General features: G+C 40.6%; 1 protein-coding gene across 2 annotated transcripts in view; it reads left to right on the forward strand.

Annotated features, from left to right (window-relative positions):
• Nucleotides 1-22,574, forward strand: part of DHRS7B (dehydrogenase/reductase 7B) — a 59,639-nt gene that overhangs the window by 15,899 nt on the left and 21,166 nt on the right. Inside the window, exon 1 of one of the 2 annotated variants that reach the window (XM_078068018.1) lies at nucleotides 6,217-6,237. The exons of the other annotated variant lie outside the window; for it this stretch is intronic. The gene's annotated coding sequence lies outside the window, so the exon portion shown is untranslated. Of the gene's footprint in view, nucleotides 1-6,216; nucleotides 6,238-22,574 lie in introns of those variants that run through there. 2 annotated transcript variants of the gene reach the window in all.

The following is a 22,574-nucleotide window of genomic DNA, read 5'->3' on the forward strand; positions in this document are numbered from 1 at the left end:
ACAATATCTGAAGCAACAATGATAGAGAATGTCCCCAAATTAATCGGAGACACCAAACCACAGATCCAGGAAGCTCAGGGAATACCAAGTAAGGTAATGCCAAGATAATCTCACAACACCTAGGCATACTATTGTTAAACTTCAGAAAATCAAAAATAAGAAAAAAAACCTTGGAAGAAGCAAAAAACCACCCCCCACACAAAAAAACTTACCATAGAGGAACAAAGATAAGAAATACATCTGGGGGCGCCTGGGTGGCTCAGTCGGTTGAGCGTCTGCCTTCGGCTCAGGTCATGATCCCAGGGTCCTGGGATCGAGCCCCGCATCGGGCTCCCTGCTCAGCAGGAGGCCTGCTTCTCCCTCTCCCACTCCCCCTTGCTTGTGTTCCCTCTCTCGCTGTGTCTCTCTCTGTCAAATAAATAAATAAAATCATTTAAAAAAAAAAATACATCTGATTTCTCTTCAGAAACCATGTAAGCAAAAACAGAATAGTGTGAAACTTCCAAAATGTTAAGAGAAAAAAGCCTAGAAATTTTAAACAAAATTTTTAAATTTTTATTTATTTTTTAAGTAATCTCTACACCCAACATGGGTCTCAAACTCACAACCTGGAGATCAAGAGTCACATGCTCCACTAACTGAGCCAGCCAGGTGCCTCAAAAAGCCTAGAATTCTATACCCTGGGAAGTTACCTTTCAAAAGTGAAGGAGAAATAGACTTCTCAGACAAACAAAAATTGAGGGAATTTGTTGTCAGTAGACTTGCCTTGCAAGAAATGTTAAAAGTTCTTCAGAGAAGGAAGATGGTATAGGTCAGAAACTCATATCTACATAAAAGAAGAAAGAACATTAGTGAACGTAAAATAAAAACTTTAATTTTCCTCTTAATTGGCCTAACAGGTAAGTTTGCTCAGAATAATCATAGGAAAAATGTATCAGTTTGTGTGTATATGCATATGTATACATGAAATGAATGACAGCAATGATACAAGAGATGGAAGAAAGGAATTAATATTTTGTCACTTGCATTATCTGTGAAGTGGTATAGTGTTAATTGAAAGTGGGCTTGGATTAGTTATAAATATGCTGCATTCTGTAAGGCAACCACTAAAAAAAGTTTAAAAAGAAATATAATTGATATTCTAAGGAAGAGAAAATGGAATCATATAAATGCTCAGTTCAACTCCAGAAGGTAGAAAAAGTGTGGAAGACAAAAATAGGAGCAAAGAATGATGACAACAAAGAGAAAACTAACAAATATGGTAGATATTAATCTAAGTATATAAATAATCACTCTAAAGGTCAGTGGCCTATATATACCAATTATAAGAAATTTTCAGAGTGGATCAAAAAACAAGACCCAACAATATGTTGTCTACAAGAAACCTATTTTAAATATAAAGACATATAGATTAAAATAAAGGGGTGGAGAAAGATATATCATGCCAGCACTAATGAAAAGAAAGCAGGAGTAGCTATATTAATTTTAGAGCAGACCTCAGGGTAAGGACAGTGATCAGGAATAAAGAGGGGCATTACATAATGATAAGGGGAGTAAAAAATACTCCCAAAAGACATAACATTCCTTAATGTGTATGCACCTAACTACAGTGTGTCAGGGTACATGTGGCAAAAACTGGTAGAATCACTAAGACAAATAGATGAATCCACTATTGTAATTGGAGACTTAATACCTCTCTGTCAGAAATGAACATAATTCACCAGGTAGAAAATCGGTAAGAACATATTTGAAGTTAACAGCACCATCAATCAACTGGATATAATTAACATCTATAGAATATTTCATCCAACAATAGCAGATTACAAATTATTCTCAAGTTCACATGGAACATTCACCAAGATAGATCATATTCTGGGCCATAAAACACAATAAACTTAAAAGAATTGAAATCATATATTGTCTGCTTTTGGGCCACATTGGAATTAAAGTAGAAGTCAGTAACAGAAAGGTAGTTGGAAAATGGCCTAAAATACGTGGAAGATTAAACAACACACTTCTAAATAACACGGGGGTCAAAGAAGAAATCTGAAATTTAAAAATATTTTGTTTTGTTTTGTTTTTTTTTTTAAAGATTTTATTTATTTATTTGAGAGAGAGAGAATGAGAGAGAGCGAGTACATGAGAGGGGGGAGGGTCAGAGGGAGAAGCAGACTCCCTGCCGAGCAGGGAGCCCGATGCGGGACTCGATCCAGGGACTCCAGGATCATGACCTGAGCCGAAGGCAGTCGCTTAACCAACTGAGCCACCCAGGCGCCCTAAAAATATTTTGAACTAAATGGAAATGAAAATCCAATTTATCAGAATGTGTGGAATGTAGTGAAAACTATGCTTAGAAATTTATAGCATCAAATGCATATATTAGAAAAAAAAGAAAAATCCCAAATTAGTAATTTAAGCTTCTACCTTAGGAAAAAGAACAAATGAAATCAAAAGTAAGCAGAATAATAATGATAATTGGAGTAGAAATCAATGAAATTGAAAAATAAGAATCGGTAAAATCAAAACCAAAAGCTGATTTTTTTGAAGAGATCAATAAAATTGATAAGCCTCTAGCCAGGCTAACTAAGAAAAGGAAAAAAAAAGACATTGCTAATATCAAAAGAGAAAGAGGAGACATCACTACAGATCCCATGGACATGATACTAAAGGAATATGAACAATTCTGTGCCCACAAATTTGATAACCTAGATGAAATTGACCAATTATTTGAAAGACACAATGTGTCAAATTCATACAAGAGGAAATAGACAATCTGAATAGGCCTATATCTGTGAAAGAAATGGGATTAATAATTAATGTTCCAAATTAGAAAGCACCAGACCTGAATGAGTTCACTGGTGAATTCTGCTAAACATTTAAGTAAGAAAATATGCCAATTTTCTATAATCTCTTCCAGAAGATGGAAGTAGAGGGAATGCTTCCTTACTTATTCTGTGAGGCCAATATTCCCCCGATACCGAAACTGGACAAAGAGATTACAAGAAAATAAAACTACAGACCCATATCTCTCATGAACATATATGCAAAATTCCTCAACAAAATATTACCAAATCGAATCAAGCATTGTATAAATTGAATTATACACCATGACCAAGTGGAATTTATCTCAGCACGTAAGGCTGGTTGAACATTCAAAAATCAATATGACCCATCACATTAACATACTAAAGAAGAAAAATTATGTGACCATATCAATGGATGCAGAAAAAGCAGTTGACCAAATCCAGTACCCATTCATGATTAAAAACAACAACAACAACAAAAAACCCCAACTCTCAGCAAACTGGTAATAGAAGAGAACTTCCTCAACTTGAAAAAGAACATTTATAATAAACCTACAGCCAACATCAACCTACTTAATAGTGAGAAACTCAAAGCTTCCCTACTGAGATTAGGTAAAAGGCAATGCTTTTCTCACCACTGCTTTTCAACAGAGTACTGGAAGTCCTAACTAATGTAATGAGAAAGGGAAGCAAAAAGTATACCGTTTGGGAAGGAAGAAACAAAACTGTCTTTTTTTTGCAGATGACATGATTGTCTATGTGGAAAACCCAAAAGAATTAGCAAAAAATCTCCTGGAATTAATAAGCAATTATAGCTAGGGTATAGGATACAAAGTTAGTATATAAAAGTCAATCATTTTCCTATATGCCAGCAATGAACAAGTGGAATTTGAAATTAAAGACAGTATTATTTCTGTTAGCATCCCCCCCCAACAAAAATGAAGTACTTAAGTATAAGTCTAATAAAATATGTACAAGATGTATATGAGGAAAACTACAAAACTCTAATATATGAAATAAAAGAACTAAATAGTGAGATATTCCATGTTCACGGATAGAATGACTCAATATTGTCAAGATGTCAGTCCTCAGCTTGATCTATGATTTCAACATAATCTCAATAAAAATCTCAGCAAGTTTTGTGGATATTGACAAACTGGTTCTAAAATTTATGTGGAGAGGCAAAAGACCCAGAATAGCTGACTTGATAATTGAAGAACAAAGTTGGAAGATGCAACTTCAAGACTGACTGTAAAGCTACACTAATCAAGACAATATGGTATTTGTGGAAGAACAGACAAACAGATCAATGGAACAGAATAGGGAGCCCAGAAATAGACCCACAAAGCTCTAGTCAGTTGATCGTTGACAAAGGAGCAAAGGCAATATAATGGAGCAAAGATAGTTCTTTCAACAAATGATGCTGGAACAACTGTATACCCACATGCCCCAAAAATGAAGCTAGACACAGATCTTACACCCTTTACAAAAATTAACTCAGACTGGATCACAGACTTAAATGTAAAACACGAAGCTATAAAACAAGAATATAATATTGGAGAAAACCTTGGTAATTTGGGGTATACTGATGCCTTTTTAGATACAACACCAAAGACATGATCCATGAAAGAAATACTTGATAACCTAGACTTCATTAGAATTAAAAACTTCTGCTCTGGAAAAAAACTATCAAGAAAATGAGAAGACAAGCCACAGACTGGGAGAAAATATTTGTAAAAGACGTGTCTGATCAAACACTGCTATCCAAAATATACAAAGAACTCTTAATTTAAAACTCAATAGTAGGAAAATGAACAGCTGAAAATTGGAGCAAAAGACTGACAGACACCTTAGCAAAGAAGATATGCAGATGGTAAGTAAACATGAAAAGATGTTCAACATCCTGTGTCTCTGGAGAATGGCAAATTAAAACAACAGTGAGATATCAACACACACCTATTAGAATGGCCAACGTCCAGAACACTGACACCACCAAATGCTGGCAAGGATGTGTAGCACCAAGAACTCTCACTTATTGCTGGTAGGAATGCAAAATGTCACAGCCGCTTTGGAAGACAGTTTGGCAGTTTCTTACAAAATTAAACATACTTTTACCGTATGACCCAGCAATTGCACTCCTTGGTATTTACCCAAATAGAGAACTTTTATGTCCACACAAAAACCTGCAGATGGGTGTTTTTAGCTTATTTATTCACAATTGCCACTACCTGCAAGCAACCAAGATGTCCTTCAGTAGGCAAATAAACTATGGTACATCCAGGAATATTATGTATTTTTTTTTGTGGTACAAGAAAATGTTATTCAATGTGCAAAGGAAATGAGCTATGAAACCATGAGGAGACATGGAGGAACCTTAAATGCATATTACTAAGTGAAAGAAGCCACTCTGAAATGGTTGCATACCGTGTGCTTCCAACTATCTGACATTCTGGAAAAGGCAAAACTATGGAGACAGTAGAAATATCTGTGGTTGCCAGGAGTTGGGGTGGGGGGGGAGGAAGGGATGAATCAACAGGCCCAGAGAATACTTAAGGCAGTGAAACTATTCTATATGATACTACAGTGGTGGGCATATGTCATTATACATTTTTCAAAACCCATGGAATGTGCACCATCAGTAAACCATAACATAAATGAAGAGTCAACACAGGTTCATCAGTTGTAACATTTACCACCATGATGGGGGATGGTGATAGTGCGGGGGGTTGTGCACCTGTAAGGAGAAGGGATATAAGAGAACTGTACTTTCTGCTCAATTTTGCTGTGAATCTAAAATAGCTCTAAAAAATAAAGTGTATTAATAATTGAAAAAAAGAATGCTTGTCACAGAACAGTGCAGTTCCAATGTTCAACGAAAAAACTGTCAACACCAAATTCTATATTAAATTTTATATCTAAAACCATCCTTTAAAAATGAAAGTAAAATATATTCTCACGTAAGCAAAGAGGTAATCTCTTGATTACAGGCTTATCTTTCAAGAAATACTAAGGGATCCTTTAGGCCAAAAGGAAATGACTCCAGACTATATGTTGTATCTGCAGGTGGAAATAAAGAGCCCTGGAAATGATTAACTTGTGGGTAGTTATAAAAGACTGTAAATATGTTTTCTCTTAATTTTTGTAAAAGTCGTAAGATCGTATTAAAGCAGTAATAATTATTAACACTGTTGGGTTGACATGTTTAGATGTAATCTGTATGATAATAAATTCACAAAGGAGAAAGAATAGCCAGAACGGGGTGTTTGAAGTGAAGATTATAAAGGGCTGCTGTTTGACTAGGGGAGTGGCCAAAGTGGTGGAGGACAAGATAATGGAGGACAGGTCACAGAACTAAGGCATAGGTAGGAGCACCCATGTGTATATAAAATCTCTAAGAATTCTGATGACAGGAAATGTGCTGGAGAGAGTAACAGTGAGTAGCTAAAAATCTTTTTAAGTAATGCTGGGGTGTGGGGGTGGTGGTGACCAAGAGGAAAGCAGGTGCTTATAATGCAGTGTGTGACATCTTCTGACAAGGAAGAGGCACAGCTGGGCAGTTTTAGGGAGAAAGGGAGGAATAGTGAGGAGCAAAGACGGCTCCACCGTACCTTTGAGCGAGTTTGTGAGGGGTATGGGGGAGAAAACAGCCACCACTGCAGAGGTCTGCAGGGGAATCTGTCCTCAGGAGGAGCCAGACATCGTTGGAACAGGAAGGTGAAGGGGCTGTCCAGAGTAGAAGATTTGAGTTGAAGATGCATGATTTTGCTGATGAGCAAATCATTTATTTATTTATTTATTAGCTAATTTTATTTTACAAGAGAACCACGGGTTAATATGGGGAAGGGTGGGAGGTGGGGTCAGAAAAGGGAGTGCGCAGAGTGCTGTAGGAGCCCGGGGATGTCTCAAGAGACCTGGACTTCCTGTGGTGACTGATGTAAACAGATAAAAATTATGATGAGATTGGTCCCAGTGGTTTCCGGGCAGATGGGGGTGGCGGGGTTGGGCATTGGGGTAGGGGTGGGGGTGGAGGGCCTCTTCTGGACTCTTGTTGATGGAATCTAGAAAAAAAGGAGTTACCCCTGACCCTGTGAATGGAAGTTGGCAGATAGCCCTTGTTACCCTCAGAGTGGCACATCTTTGTTGATAGACAATTACAGAGATCTTCAGGGGCTTCTAACTTTAGTATCTATTAAAATCATCGGAGGAGGGGCTCCTGGGTGGCTCAGATGGTTAAGCATCTGCCTTCGGCTCAGGTCATGATCCCAGGGTCCTGGGATCGAGCCCTGCATTGGGCTCCCTGCTTGGTGGGGAGCCTGCCTCTCCCTCTCCCTCTGCTGTTCCCCCTGCTTGTGCTCTCTTGCTCTCTCTGTCAAATAAATAAATAAAATATTTTTAGAAAATCATTGGAGGGGGGCATCAAGAGTCCAGATTCCTAGGTCTCACCTTTTCTGGTATTACTGATTTCAAAGGTCTTTACTGGGTGGGGCCCTGGAGCTGGATTTTAACAGGTGCTTCTAATGTAGGTAGTGATTAGACGAGGATGAGTAATGCGGCTTGGAGCCAGCTTGTTTGGAAAATACATCAGGAGGGGAAGCCTGGAAAAGTCTGATGATTTACTCTGTAGTCACCTGGTCTCAAGTCCCAGGAAAGGTCCAAATCAAGACCCCACCCACCATGCTGCCCCACATAGGTGCCACTGTAACTTAACATTGGTCAGTTTGTCCTTTTTGGTGTTCTAGTTGGTGGTATTTATTAGCTAATTTTATTTTACAAAGTTGATACTTTCAGTGTAGCTAATTGTTTACTTTTCTAACTCCATTTTTAGCAAAGTTGAGAGTGAAGTAGAAATTATGGAAATGCTCAAAGATACACAAAACTTGAATAATACAGTGAACCCCTGTGTACCCTGTACCCAACCTCAACCGCCATCAGCATTTTGCCGTGGAAGGAAAGAGACTTTAATCTTTCATTTCTTGACTCCTAAAATTGCCTCTAAAATTTGTTTGCTTTTACCTCATTCTGTGGTTAAGCTTATTAACTTTTATATCACCAGGAAAAAAAAGCTTCATTGTGTAACAGTGTATATTTTATTGCAGTGTAAAAGATAGCCCTTATACTGTTACACACTGACAACAAATACAGTGAATGTATAAAAGATGTTTTCAATTGCAAGTGTTTTTCCTTTTAATATAGATTCTGGAATTTGCCAAATATATATTTTTTAAGCCTGAAAGGCTCTGAGAGAGAAATAAGAGGAAAAATATGTTTGGGGAAAAGTGGGAAATCTAAGAGTGGTTGAAATAAAATTTTTTGACTCCCTACCATGGGCCTGTCCTGAGGAGACATAGCTATGTCTCGGGGAGCAATTTGCTAGGACACTGAAAATAAAGTGATCAGGCACTCGCCAGGCTATTTTTAAATGAAAGCTTAGAAGTTGGCTATGGAAAACCCCTCTCAGGTTATTCTGCTTTCCTTCTGCTTTTGCCTTTTCAGTTTGTGAAATTCCTTCCTTTATGTTTTCTGGCATAAAAGTCAGTGCACTACAAATTTTAAATACAAGCATTGTAAAAACTGCTTCAGAATAAAGGGCATTTCCTAGTTAAATTTCACAATAATGTTTTTCAGTTCTAAAAATAACTTGGAATTCAGGGTGAAGCATCATCCTAAACGAATTACAGTAAGGCAGATTGTCTAACAGAGACAGTGAACAGGGGCAGATGATTTATCTAAATCCATGAGGAAACTAAGACAGTCATTTGTTAGAATTTCAGATAATCTGATTTCAACCATGAGCCTACGTGAAATTGGGCAGCATTTAGTGTTTAATCCTTTGTGAATGACATACTTATTTTTTCTTTTTGTGATAAAATACACACAATAAGGTTTACCATCTTTTTTTTTTTTAAGATTTTATTTTTAAGTAATCTCTACACCCAACATGGGGCTTGAACTCAAAACCCTGAGATCAAGAGTCACATGCTTCACTGACTGAGCCAGCCAGGTGCCCCACAAAGTTTACCATTTAACCATTTTTAAGTATACAGCTCAGTGGTATTAGATATATTCGTAGTGTTGTGCCTCCATCACTACCATCCATCTCCAAAACTCTTTATCTTGCAAAACTGGAACTCTGTACCCATTAAAATATAACTCCTATCCCTTCCTGCTCCCACCCCAGCCCCTGGCAACTGCAATTCTACTTTTTTTTTTTTTTTAGATTTTATTTATTTATTTGAGAGAGAGAGCATGAAGGGGGGAGGGTCAGAGGGAGAAGCAGACTCCTCGCTGAGCAAGGAGCCCGACGCGGGACTCGATCCCGGGACTCCAGGATCATGACCTGAGCCGAAGGCAGTTGCTTAACCAACTGAGCCACCCAGGTGCCCCTGCAATTCTACTTTTTATCTCTAAGTATTTGACTGCTCTAAGTATCTTATAAAGTGGAATCATAAAGTACTTGTCCTCTTGTGACTGGCTTATTTCACTTACCCATAATGTCTGCAAGGTTCATCCATGTTGTAGCATATTGCAGAATTTCCTTCCTTTTTAAGGCTGAATAATATTCCTTTGTATATATACTATATTTTGCTTATCGTTCATTGGTTGATGGACACTTTGGTTGCTTCCATGTTTATCTATGGTGAATAATGCTTCTATGAGCATGAGTGTGCACATATCTCTTTGAGACCCTGTTTTCCATTTTTTGGAGTATACATCCAGAAGTGAAATTGCTAGATTGTATGGTAATTCTATTTTTAATTTTTTGAGGAACTTTTATACTGTTTTTTCAGCATCTCTACTATTTTACATTCCCACCCACAGTGCACAAGGCTTTCAACTTCTCTACATCCTCCCAAACACTTGTTATTTTTTGCTTTTGTGGTAGTAGTCATCCTAAAGGATGTGAAGTAGTATCTCATAGTTTTCATTTGCATTTCACTAGTAGGTAGTAATCTTGAGCATCTTTTCATGTACTTATTGGCCATTTGTATACCTCCTATTGAGAAATGTCTATTCAAGTCCTTTGCCCATTTTTGAGTCAGGTTGTTTGTTTTTGTTTTGTTTTGTTTTTGAGTTCTATGAGTTTTCTATATATTCTGGATATTGATCCCTTATTAGATATATAATTTGAAAATAGTTTCTCCTATTCTGTAAGTTGCCTTTTTATTCTGTGGATAGTTTCCTTTAATGCTCAAATTCTTAAAATTTTCATGAAGTTGTTTGTCTAGCTTTTCTTTTGTTGTCTGTGCCTTTGGAGTCATATCATAGAAATCGTTGCTAAATCCAATGTTGTGAAGCTTTTGCCCTGTGTTTTTTTTCAAAGAGTTTTATTGTTTTAGGTCTTAGAATTAGGTCCTTGACTCATTTTGAGTTCTTTTGAATAAGGTAAGGGTCCAGCTTTGTTGTTTTGCCTGTGGATATCCAGGACCATCTGTTGAAAAGACTGTCCTTTCTCCCATTGAATGATCTTGGTTCCCTTGTCAGAAATCATTTGACCATATATAGAAGGGTTTATTTCTGGACTTACTGTTGTGTTCCACTGGTCTATATGTCTATCTTTATGCCAAAACACACTGTTTTGATTACTGTAGCTTTGGAGTAAGTTTCAAAATTGGGAAATAGGAGTCTTCCAGCTTTGTTCTTTTCAAGGTTGTTTTGGCTATTTGGAGACATTTGAGATTCCATATGAATTTTAGGATGAGTTTTTCTGTTTCTGCAAAATGTCTCTGGGATTTTGATAGGGATTGAATTGAATCTGTAGAGCACTTTGGGTACTATTGACATTTTAATAATATTAAGTGTTCCACTCCATGAATATGGGATGTGTTTCCGTTTACTTATGTCTTGTTTAATTTCTTTCAGGAGTATTTTGTAGTTTTCATTTTACAAGTCTTTACCTCCTTGGTTAAGTTATTAAGTATTTAATTTTTTTCAGCTGTATTGTAAGTGGAATTGTTTTTGTAATTTCCTTCTCAGATTGGTCATTGTTTGCACATAGAAATACCAACTGACTTTTGTGTGTGGACTTTGTATTTTGCTACTTTGCTGTATTTATTTATTCTCACACCTTTTTGTGTAGTCTTTAGGGTTTCCTATGTATAAGATCATATCATCTGCAAATGGAGATAATTTTACTTACTTCTTTCCAATTTAGATGCCTTTTATTTCTTGCCTCATTCCAATACTATGTGGTGAAGTGGGCATCCATGCTTTGTTCTTGATCCTAGAGGAAAAGCTTACAGTCTTTTACCATTGAATATGATGTTCATTGTGGGTTTTTCATATATAGTTTTTATTAATTTGAGGTAGTTTCCTTCTATTCCTATTTTGTTGAGTGTATTCATCATGAAAGGGTGTTAAATTTTGTCAAGTGCTTTTCTGTGTCAATTGAGATGGTTATGTGGTTTTATTCCTCTAGTTGATGTGGCATATTACGTTGATCAATTTTAATATGTTGAACCATTCTTGGCATTTTAGGGACATATCCCATTTGGTCATTTTTTTAAATATGCTGCTGAGTTCAGTTTGTTATTTTGTTGAGGATTTTTGCATCAGTTTTCAAAAGGGGTGTTGGTCTGTAGTTGTTCTTTTGTTGTTTTTCTTGGTATCAGGGTAGTGCTGATCTCCTTGATGAGTTAGGAAGTAGTCTCTATAATTTTTTGGAAAAGTTTAAGAAGGAGTGGCATTAGGGGGCACCTGGGTGGCTCAGTCGTTAAGCGTCTGCCTTCAGCTCAGGTCATGATCCCAGGGTCCTGGGATCGAGCCCTGCATCGGGCTCCCTGCTCCGCGGGAAGCCTGCTTCTCCCTCTCCCACTCTCCCTGCTTGTGTTCCCTCTCTCGCTGTGTCTCTCTCTGTCAAATAAATAAATAAAATATTTAAAAAAAAAAAAAAAAAGAAGGAGTGGCATTAGTTCTTTAAATGTTTGGTAGGATTCACCAGTAAAGCCATTGGATCTGGGACTTTTTTCTTTTTCTTTTTTTTGGGGGGGGGGCATGCACAAGCAGCAGGGAGAGGTAAAGGGAGAGAGAGAATCTTAAGCAGGCTCTACACTGAATGTGGAACCTGACATGCGCCGTGATCTCATGACCATGAGATCATGACCTGAGCCAAAATCAAGAGTTGGATGCTCAACTGACTGAGCCACCCAGGTGGCTTTTTCTTTGTTGACATTTTTTATTATGGTTTCAGTCTCTTTAGTAGTTATTGGTCTGTTCAGATGTTCTATTTCTTAGTGATTAATTTTGGTAGGTTTTGTGTTTCTAGGAATATGTCGATTTCATCTAGGTTATCCAATTTGTTGGTGTATAATGTTCATAGTACTCTCGTAATCCTTTTTATTTCTGTAGAATCAGTAGTAATGTCCTCACTTTCTCTTCTGAGCTTAGTAATTTGAGTCTATTTTTCTCTCTCTTTTTTTTAGTCCATCTAGCTAAAGGTTTGTCAATTTTGTTGACCTTTTCAAAGCATCAACTTTTGGTTTCATTGATTTCTATTTTCTATTCTGTTTCATTTATCTCTGCTCTAATCTTTTTTTAAAATAGATTTTACTTATTTATTTGCCAGAGAGAGAGAGAGCACAAGCAGGGGAAGCGACAGGCAGAGGGAGAAGCAGGCTCGCTGCCGAGCAAGGCATCCGATGCGGGACTCGATCCCAGGACCCTGGGATCATGACCTGAGCTGAAGGCAGGCACATAACTGACTGAGCCACCCAGGCGTCCCGCTGCTAGCTTTGACTTTAGTTTGTTCTTTTTCTAGTTTTTTTAATTGTGGAATTAGATCATTGAGATCTTTCTTGTTTTATAATATACATATTTATAGCTATGAATTTCCCTTTTAGCACTCTTTTTGTTATATATCATAAGTTTGGTGTATTATATTTTTGTTTTTATTTATCTCTATTTTCTAATATCTCTTGTTATTGATTTTCAACTATGTCCTATTGTGGTCACAGAAGGTACTTTATATGATATCTGTCTTTTAAATATTGAGACTAATTTGAGAATTTGTGGCCTAACATATGTATATCCTGGAAATTGCCCCATGTGTACTTCAGAACAATGTGTATGCTATTGTTGTTGGATAGTGTTTTATATGTCTCTTAGACCTAGTTGGCTTATTGTGTTAAGTCCTTTATTTCCTTATTTTGGTTGTTCTTTTATGAGTGGGATATTGAAGTCTCCAACTACTCTTATAGGACTGTTTTGCCTTCAAATCTGTCAGTTGTTACTTCATATATTTAAAGTCCATTTTGTCTGATACTAGTGTAGCTGCCCCTGCTCTCTCTTACTGTTTGCATGGAGTATCTTTTTCCATCCTTTCACTTTCAGCCTGTTTGTGTCTTTGGATCTCAAGTGAGTCTCTTGTAGGCAGCATATAGTTGATGATGTGATTTTATCTATTCTGCCAAATTCTGTCCTTTGGAGAGTTTAATCCATTTATGTTTAAAGTAATTACAGGAAAGGAAGGACTGACTTCTACAGTTGTGCTATTTGTTCTCGGCTTCCCACCCATTTCCTTTATTATTGTCTTCTTTTACATTTAGTTGATTTTTTTGTAGTGAAATGTTTTGATTCTCTTTTCATTTCCTTTTGTGTATGTTCTATAGTTATTTTCTTTGTGGTTACCATCAGGATTGTTTAACATCCTAATGTTATAACATTGTAATTTGATTTTATACTAACTTAACTTCAATAACAGACAAAAATTCTCCTTTTACAGCTCTGTCTCCTTTTACAGCTCTGTCTGCCTTTGGTTGCTGATGTCACAAAATTACATCTTTATACATTGTGTGCCCCAAAGGCTAAACTAATAATAATTTTAAATGCATTAGTTGCCTAAATTGTGGGAAATGCGGTCTGTGGGTGGCTTAGTTGGCTAAGTGTCTGCCTTCTGCTCGGGTCATGATCTCAGGGTCCTGGGATCAAGCCCTATGTTGGGCTCCCTGCTCAGTGGGGAGCCTGCTTCTCCCTCTGCTTCTCCCCCCCACTTGTGCACTCACACTCTCTCTCAAATAAATAAATAAAATCTTAAAAAAAAAATTATGTAGGGCGCCTGGGTGGCTCAGTCGTTAGGCGTCTGCCTTCGGCTCAGGTCATGATCCTGGGGTCCTGGGATCGAGTCCCACGTCGGGCTCCCTGCTCAGCAGGGAGTCTGCTTCTCCCTCTCCCACTCCCCCTGCTTGTGTACCTTCTCTCGCTGTCTCTCTCTGTCAAATAAATAAAATCTTAAAAAAAAAAATTATGTAGGAAACAAGATTTGGAGTTACAGACCAAAGTTACAATAATATTAGCTTTTAAACTAAAAATTGTTTTTTAAAAATGTGTTAGTCTTTTAAATATGTAGAAAACAGAAAGTGGAGTTACAAACTGTTGTTATCATAATTCTAGTATTTATATTTTTGCGTGTATTTACCTTTATTGAAATCTTTATTTCTCCACATGGCTTGGAGGTACTGTCTAGTGTCTTTTCATTTCACCTTGTAGGACTCCCATGACATTTCTTGCAGAGCAGATGTAGTGATAACTATCTCAGCTTTTGTTTATCTGGGAATGTCTTAATTTTTCCCTCACTTTTGAAGGACAGTTTTGCCAGATACAAGATTTTTGGTTGACAGTTTTTTCTTTTAGCACTTTGAATATATTGTCCACTGCCTTATATGTGATGAGAAATGTGTTGATAATCTTATTGAGGATCTCTCGTGTGTGACAAGTCACTTTTCCAGCTTTCAAGGTTCTCTGTATTTGCCTTTAGAAAGTTTGATTATAATATGTCTTGGTATGGGTCTCTGAGTTCATGTTACCTGAGTACATTGAGTTTTTTTGGGTATTTATATTCATGTCTTTCAGCAAAGTTGAGAAGCTTTCAGCCACTAATTCTTCAAATACTCTCGCTGCCTCTCTCTGTCTCTCTCCTGTTTTTGAAGCTCCTACAATATATGCTGGTCGGCTTGATGTGTCTTGTGGGTCCCTTACATTCTGTTCACTTTCATTCAGTCTTTTTCCCTCATTTCTTAGATTCAATACTTTCCATTGCCCTATCTTGAGGTTCGCTGATTCTATCATCTGCATGCTCAAATCTGCTTTTGAATCGCCCTAGTGAATTTTTCATTTCTGTTATTCTTTTCAACGCCAGTGTTTCCTTTTGCTTTCTTTTTAGGTTTTCTGTCTCATTATTGGTATTTCCATTCTTTTTATACATTATTTGCTTGATTTTCTCTAGGTCTTTCTTTAGTTTTTTGAGCAGCTTTAGACAGTTGTTTTAATACCTTGTCAGGCAAATCTGTAGTTCTTTCACAGGGACAGTGTCTTTGAATGGGCCATGGTTTCCTATTTCTTTGTATGCCTTTTGACTTTTTTGTTGAAAACTGGACATTTTAATCTAATAATATGGTAACTCTGGAATCAGATTTTCTCCATTCCCTAGTGTTTGCTGTTTTTTGTTAACTAATTAATTGGCATATTTATTTTTGTAGGCTGTCTTTGTGCCTAGGATCAGTCTGATCTATGAACTTAATTAAGGTCTTCTCAGGTCTTTTCTGAGCATGTGCCTTTTCCTGGACATTCATGGTCACTTTCTAATTTTCCCCATGTATTCAGTTGCTTTTGAATGTACTACTCTTTAATTACTGGCTCCTAAAAGGAGAAAAAGAGGGAAATGAAGGGAGGATAAAGTGCTGCGAGCCCTGAAGGTACCCTGGCAGGCATCTCATCTGGAGGTGAAGAGGCTTGCTACAAGCCACACGGCTGCCCACCTCTGTCTGCACTGCTCTGATCAGAAGCAGCAATCAGCAGTCAGACACAAATCCCTGATATTGAGAGGACAGAGTCTTTTTTGCCTCATTCCAGCGAGCTGTGTGCAAGTTGCTGCAGCATGGCAGGCACAACTGCATGCCCCTCCGGTGGAGGTTGTGTAGTGGCTACTGTGTTTGCAGCTGAAATTGACCGAAATTAACCACAACTTGCCAGCTAGGCCTTCTCAGGGAACTTGCAAGCCTTCAGGAGACTCCAGAGCTCTAAAATATACAGTTATACAGGACAGATTCTGCGAGTGCAGTTACTGAGTAGGTAGGGAGATGGATTCCTGGTGCCTCCCATTCCACCATTGTCTTGGAATCCTTTTGATGTACATTTTATTTGCTTATCTTCTTTATTGTTTGTCTCTCCCATTGATATGTCATCTCCACGAGGACAACAATTTACTTCCCGTTTGCTCATTGTACCACAAAGCCTGGAACAATTGACACACAGTAGGTGCTCAGTAAATGTTTGTGGAGTGAATTTATACTATAGCAGATATAGTGAGTAATTGTGCCCAAGTTGGAGTACAGTATTGTTTACTGTGTTTTCTTCTTATTTATGAAGCTGATACCTGTGCACAGTTCCTATTAGATACACTGGCTTGAGTCCTACCAGCTCCTTTTAAACACACTGGATTCTTGGGGCACCTGGTGGCACAGTTGGTTAAGTGTCCAACTCTTGGTATCAACTCAGGTTGTGATCTCAGGGTTGTGAGATCGAGCCCCACTTTGGGCTCTGTGCTCAGTGTGGAGTCTGCTTGGGATTCTCTCTCTCCCTCTTCCTCTGTCCCTCCTGCTCATGCTTTCTCTCTCTCTCTCAATATAAAATAAATAAATCTTAAAAAAATTATAAACACACCGGATTCCTGACTTTATATTTAGCTGGGTACCTTGTCTGTCATATTCATTATTATATGTAATTTTTTAAGGTAATAATGTAAAACTCAGGAGTCAGAAACTAGCAGCTGCCCTGGGCCAGGTTGTGTTGTGTGTTGTGTGTTGTGTGGCCAGCATAGTGGTTTGAATTGTTTTGACTTTGAATTAAAGCTTCATGCGAGGCTTATCCTTTAGACAGGCCACCACTGTGTTAAAACCACACAATGATTGTTTCTTTCATTATCACAATTCTAATCATTTAATTTTTGTGTTTCTTTGTTTATTGTCAGTCTCCCCATCTAGGCCGTGAGCTCCACGAGGTCAGAAACCATGTCTACTTCATTCATTGCCTTACATCCCAGTCTTAGCCGAGTCTGGTACTGGATGGCATTTGATATATGAGGTGTGGCTATAAAGTCATACGTCTGGTCTTTTTACCAAATGTACTGAAACATGACCAGCCCTTAACGCCACCCGCCTGGCTGCCATGGTTAGTTCCTTTCCCAGCTCCTCTCTGGGGGCCGCCTTTACTCCGTGAGTTTAGGAGTCAGGAGCATGTTTGTTCAGGATGTTAAAATGTACAAGGTGTTTCCTATGTGTCTTATTGGAATAATCGTCCGCATAGTTGCAGGTCATGAGTAAATTTGCGCATGTTGTACAGCAAGCACACGACAAGGTGGACTCGAACCCAGCCCCCCGAGTGCCACGTTGGTGTTTTTTCTGCCTCACCCGCACAGTGAGTGTGCTGTCTGGTTTCGGTCAGGGCCTCTTGTGTGTTTTCTAGGAAAGAGGGTGAGATCACTCCTGCAACCTCCAGTAATACTTAATTCGTTTTATAAAGCATGTTAGACACCAAAATCGTTTTTCTGCGGCAGGCTGCTAGGTAGACATCCGAAGTGCTGTCCTTAGAAGCCGAGCTAGGACTTTGGCCCGTCCTGAACGATTCGGCTCTGGTGCCCCGCTCCTGTGTAGGTGCCTGCCCTGCAGGGTCTGGAGCTGTGCTGGCCCCTCTCTTCCCGCCCTCCCTGGCTGGGGCTGCTGTGTGCTCAGCGGCTCACTGGAGAGCAGGCTTGCTTCAGCGTGGTTGCTCTTCCCAGGAGTGCACGCTCAGGAGCCCGGTCTGAAACAGTCTCGGGCCTTCCTTTTGGTTTTATCTTTACTAATGCCAGCCTGTATTCCTTTAAACCGGGGGCCCTAAGGCTGGCATCCCAAAATACACCGTCCAGGCCGCTCCTCGCTGGCTTGTTCCGGCGCTCCAGGGAGGGCTTGCTGACCTGAAGGTGTCCTCTGGCCGTAGTCACTCTGCCCCAGGTAAAGAGACCAGAGAAGACGTGGGCACCGGGACCCGCCACTGGCAAAGTAGCTGTCATCTGAGGTAGGATATTGTTCTTTCTTTCCAGTCAGAGACGGCCCTTAGCTGCTGCTTCTCATACGCTTAAGACCCAAAGAGAGCAGGTTTAGTCTGCTTTTACTTTCTGAAAATAGATACGTCTTTTCAGATGTGGGTCATAAGCATGACCCATAGCTTATGTCACCTTTAATAGACCAGCTGTTAAGTGCTGGTCGTCACTTACGAAATACAAGAGCGGTGTAGGTTTGTGAGAACGGGATCCTAACTGCTTTTGGTGATACTAAGCCACTCCTTGCTGCATGATTTCAGCGACCTGCCTTCCAGTTGGAACTCCTCTCTGCCCTTTAGCCTGATTTTCTTGTGCATAACATGACAAATTATTTCATGCCTAATCCTTCTTTCAGGCCTGAAATCATTTTTATTCTTTAACTTTGGAGGGCTTTCAGCTACCCTCTGTTGATATTCGGGTTTGGCTGTTAATGGTTTAATTTCTGTGTGTGATTCTGAGTAACTTCCCAACAACCTGTTTTTACGGATGGTTCCATTTACTTTATTTTTTTATAATTGGTTGAGAGAAAAAAAGGAATCTTAGGAACAGATTCCATCAGAATTCTGGCTAAAGGATGAGGAATAAAATAACATTAAAGTGACATTTCTGCTCAGAGTTGATTTCTTGAAGATAGTCTTGTTTCCACTTTGAGGTTCTAAAAGCCTCTCAGTGGAATAAGGGAATAGCTGAATTTCAAAGTCGCAGTGAGACCCCATGAACTTTCTGGCTGTCCAGGCCCAAGTAACACCCATGAAGGGACTTTTCTACCCTTGATCCTCTTTTAACTTAGGTCTAGAGCTCCGTAGTCTGTGGTATATGAAAATACAAGCAGACGAACTTAGTGTGTGAACGCCTGAACTCTCTAACTTCTTCACACCCGTTGATGTGGCTTATTAGCGTAAGGTCATGCTTCAGGTCACTTCCCTGTCAATTAAGAGAGTAGACAGGACTGTGAGTGCCTACTTTTCTATTAGGCGGTGCACTCGCATTTCTAGACCTTGTGTGATCTGTGGTTTCTACTTGAGGGGGGCTATCTCGCCTTCTTCCTTTTCTGACCTCACTCTCTCTTTGTGACTTGTCCTACTTTCTACTGGAGCTCACAGTGATGCTGGGCTCTCCCTTCTATGTATGAGCTGATCTCCAAATGCTAGAAATCATGAGCTAGATTTTTTTCCCCCACTCCCTTTTTATACCATCAATCTTGCCTTCCCGATTCTGTCTGAAACTAGCAGTTAAGCATTTCGGTATAAAATGCAAAATTTGTAAACACACTAAAGTTCTTCTTCTATGCCATTTTCAAAGAAAACTGACCCCCTCTGACCTTGTTTTACATAGGAGATGTATTTCCTACTCTGGAAATGTGGCCAGTCAGGACACAATTCCTTTCTTCCACTTGGAAGCTTCTCTTTGCTTGGAGCATGCGCCCGGACACCACAGCAAGGCGCTGGGGCTGAGTTACCTTCGTGTCTTGCTCTCTTGGCCACCCTCACTGCTGACGGTGAGACACGGAGGAGCTGACCCGGGCCAGCCAGCACTTAGAGGCCGGAGGGGCCTAGCAGCCCAGGGGCCCGGCAGTACGGCCCTGTGCACTGCAGAGTGCAATCAAAGGGGGTCGGTCTTTCAGAATTTTGAGAAACTCCCAGAAAGTTGGGATTGTCAATATGATCAGCTTCACCTGGTCAGGAAAGTGGCCTGAATACCTACCCTGAATACTATATTGCTCTCAAATAAATGGCTTGCTCTGGAATGTCTTTTCCCACCATCATCATCCTGAGTTAGCTGGGCACAATTGGTGCTGATTTCTAATTTACTTTGCATTCTGATTCTGTTAACGACTTGCCAGACTGAATGCAGATGTGCGCTCTCCCCACAGAAAGCCGGCCCGTGGGCCGAGGATGGATCCCATTAACCTGGTGCCATATTTGCCTCAGGCAAAGTGGTCCCCAGGGCCAGGACACCAAGGCTGGCATGCGATGTTGTGTCAGGTGCACAAGGAATCCCAGAAGTGTACAAGACGGTGTGTAGTTCTCTCTTTTCTTCGTGTCCTAGATTGCTGGCTTGGGTTGTAAAACGGTGCATGAAAATGCAGTTTGTTGGCAGCTGTCGTTGTTTTCATGGGGGGAACCTTGCTAGGTGGGTTTGTTTTCATCCTGCTCCTCTCTGGGTGTGAAAAAAGGGGAGCAGGGACATTTGGGCACTTGTCTGCTCTCTCCTTGCTGTGTTGACCTCGATGACTGTTACGGTGGCTGCATTTTCTGGTACGCACCTTGGCATATGGGATCCTGACTTCTTCTGACAAAGTCGGGGTTCCTTTTTTCCTGTTTGTTAATGTCATTAAACCAAAGGGTTTATGAAAGCATAAAAATTTAACTCCAGCAAGCTCTATGTTTAATGAATTTCCTTCATTTGGAAGAAACCAGTTTTCATAAACCAGGGACTCTTTCAGACAACCTTGGAAATCTGACTGCCGTGAAACTAATTCCTGGCCCAGGAGCTTAATTTAGTTAGTTCTGGGTCATCTTGATGCCAATGGCAACTGCATTTACTGAGCACTTACACTTCTCTAGGGATTGCACACACATTTCCATGCATTAATTCAGCTGACCTCATAACAGACCTGTGAGGTGGACACTCATATACCCTCATTTTACAGATGAGGAGACTGAGGCCCAGAGTGGGGAGGTCCCTTACCCAGGCTGGTAAGTAAGTGGCTGAGCCATGACGCGACCCCAGCCAGGCTGGCTCGAGGGGTCATCCTTGTAACCCCTGTACTGCCATCACTTTGCCACAGCTAGTGTTTTCCACGTGGTCTCTGCAACCTCTGAATTTTGGGGGGCAGTGGGCTGCGTATTGGTACATGACACCCCTGTAGCCTTCAGTGGAGTTCTGAAGGTCTGAAACGGGCAGCCACAAGGCTCTGGTCTCCGGGAGCCGAGGAGGATTGTGCAGAGCTGTTTCCACCCAGCTGACCTAATGGAGCTCTGTGCCTCCACCCAGGGGTTGAGGCCTGTTGTCCCTTCATGAGTTCTTTCTTCAACTCCCTGGTCATCCCGAGCACTGGCCAGGTCCCGTGTAATTTTGAGCGAAGCAGGGTGGTCCACCTTGGGACCTGCCTGGTAGAAGGATCAGGGATTGCAGTGGGATAAAGCTCGTCCTAGACAGCCATCCTGCTGGGTTGAAAGCTCCCTACCCCCAAGTTCGTTACATGAAAGTTCTGAGCTATGATTACCTTGGGGCCTACCTGTGTTTCTGTCACTTGTTGTAATTTTCTGGTAAAGCTACACTAACAAACTGGCAATCATTCCTGCCCCCCCGAATTCACCCCTCCCACCCCTAGGAAATATGCCTACACCCTGCGGTCTTCAGGGGCTGGGCCCTATGAAGGCCCCCAGGCAGTACGTGCAGACCCACAGAACTGCAGAGGTGCCGGTCCCTGCTCTACGCCGTTCTCAGTCCTTCCAGGTGCCGAAGGGTCCTTGGGCTCTAGCATTTCCGCTGGGACTCAGGGGCCTCGACTGTAGGCTAGAACACCTGGCCTCAGCTTCCAGTTGTGGGCAGGGGGTGGTGCCAGTAGTACCCGGGTAAAGAGCTTGGCACCTTAGAAGCCACTTTAATTGCCAGCTCATCCGAGCGTAGGCTTGGCACCATGGAGGGTGAGAGGGAAATGTAACCACTTAGCAGACAGTCGTTGGGGACTTTTCAGAAGTGGATTAAGTGGAGGTTGATGGGAAACAGTCATTTTTTCAGATGTTTGTCTAAGAATGTTAATTTTTTTATGGTGACCAAGAAATTGGATATATTTAGAAAGGCAGATGAAAAAATAAACTAAATACTAAAGTAGTTGAGTTGGCAGTTCAAATCTGAGCAGAACCTTTTGCAGTCAAGCAGTGTAACCTAGATCAGGACAGCTCACCCTGACCCTGAGGTGCAGGATCAAAGCAGCTCAGCATGTCAGTGGATCTGTGTTGGGCTTCAGTGGGGTCCTGGGTTCGTGGTGCCCACAGAGTTGATGTTGCCTTGGGAATGGAAGCAGAAATATTTTTTTAAATATATGGAGTTGAGGACATGGGACATTCAGCAGGTGAGTGAGGGTTTTACATAGTTACTCCCAATCTGATGAAGAATTGAAAGCTTTAGGCTGGTTTGCAGGAGCTCTGCTCTTGGTTTCCAGCCTCTTGCTTTCCAAACAGGATTACTATGCTCATAATATCTTAGTTCTGGAGGAGGATTATGGGTGGCGGGCCTTTTGTGTAGTAGACTCAGCCCACTTGTCAAACACCTTACAGGGCATTTCTTTCAAAGTGCTGCTCCTCACTGGCTCATCCTTGAGCTTCCTTTAATCCTGTGTCTCCCTTCTCTCTTAGCTTGCTTTGGGCACGGGGGCATGGGTGAGTGACAAGGAATCAGAGAAGCTTGGAGGAGTAAGGAAATTTGGGCAGTCATGGAAGGAACGGATCCTAAGAATTGACTGCCAGTGTTGCAGAGAAGCTCCCATAGCCTCCTGATTTCATGTGGCCGACCATGGCTCCCCGGCGAATGCTGAGTGAGAACACGCCAGAGCGCGTGGCAGGGCATCCCGCTTCCCAGCCTGAGTCTGTGGCAAAAGGCAGCTCCCCTCTGCTCTGAATTCCCTCTGGGTGTCTGTGAGGCCTGTGGCCAGGAGGACATTTGTGGGCCATTGCAGACACCATCCAGGGCAC

The sequence above is a fragment of the Halichoerus grypus genome, chromosome 2 (assembly GCF_964656455.1).
Source record: "Halichoerus grypus chromosome 2, mHalGry1.hap1.1, whole genome shotgun sequence".
Taxonomy (NCBI): Eukaryota; Metazoa; Chordata; class Mammalia; order Carnivora; family Phocidae; genus Halichoerus; species Halichoerus grypus.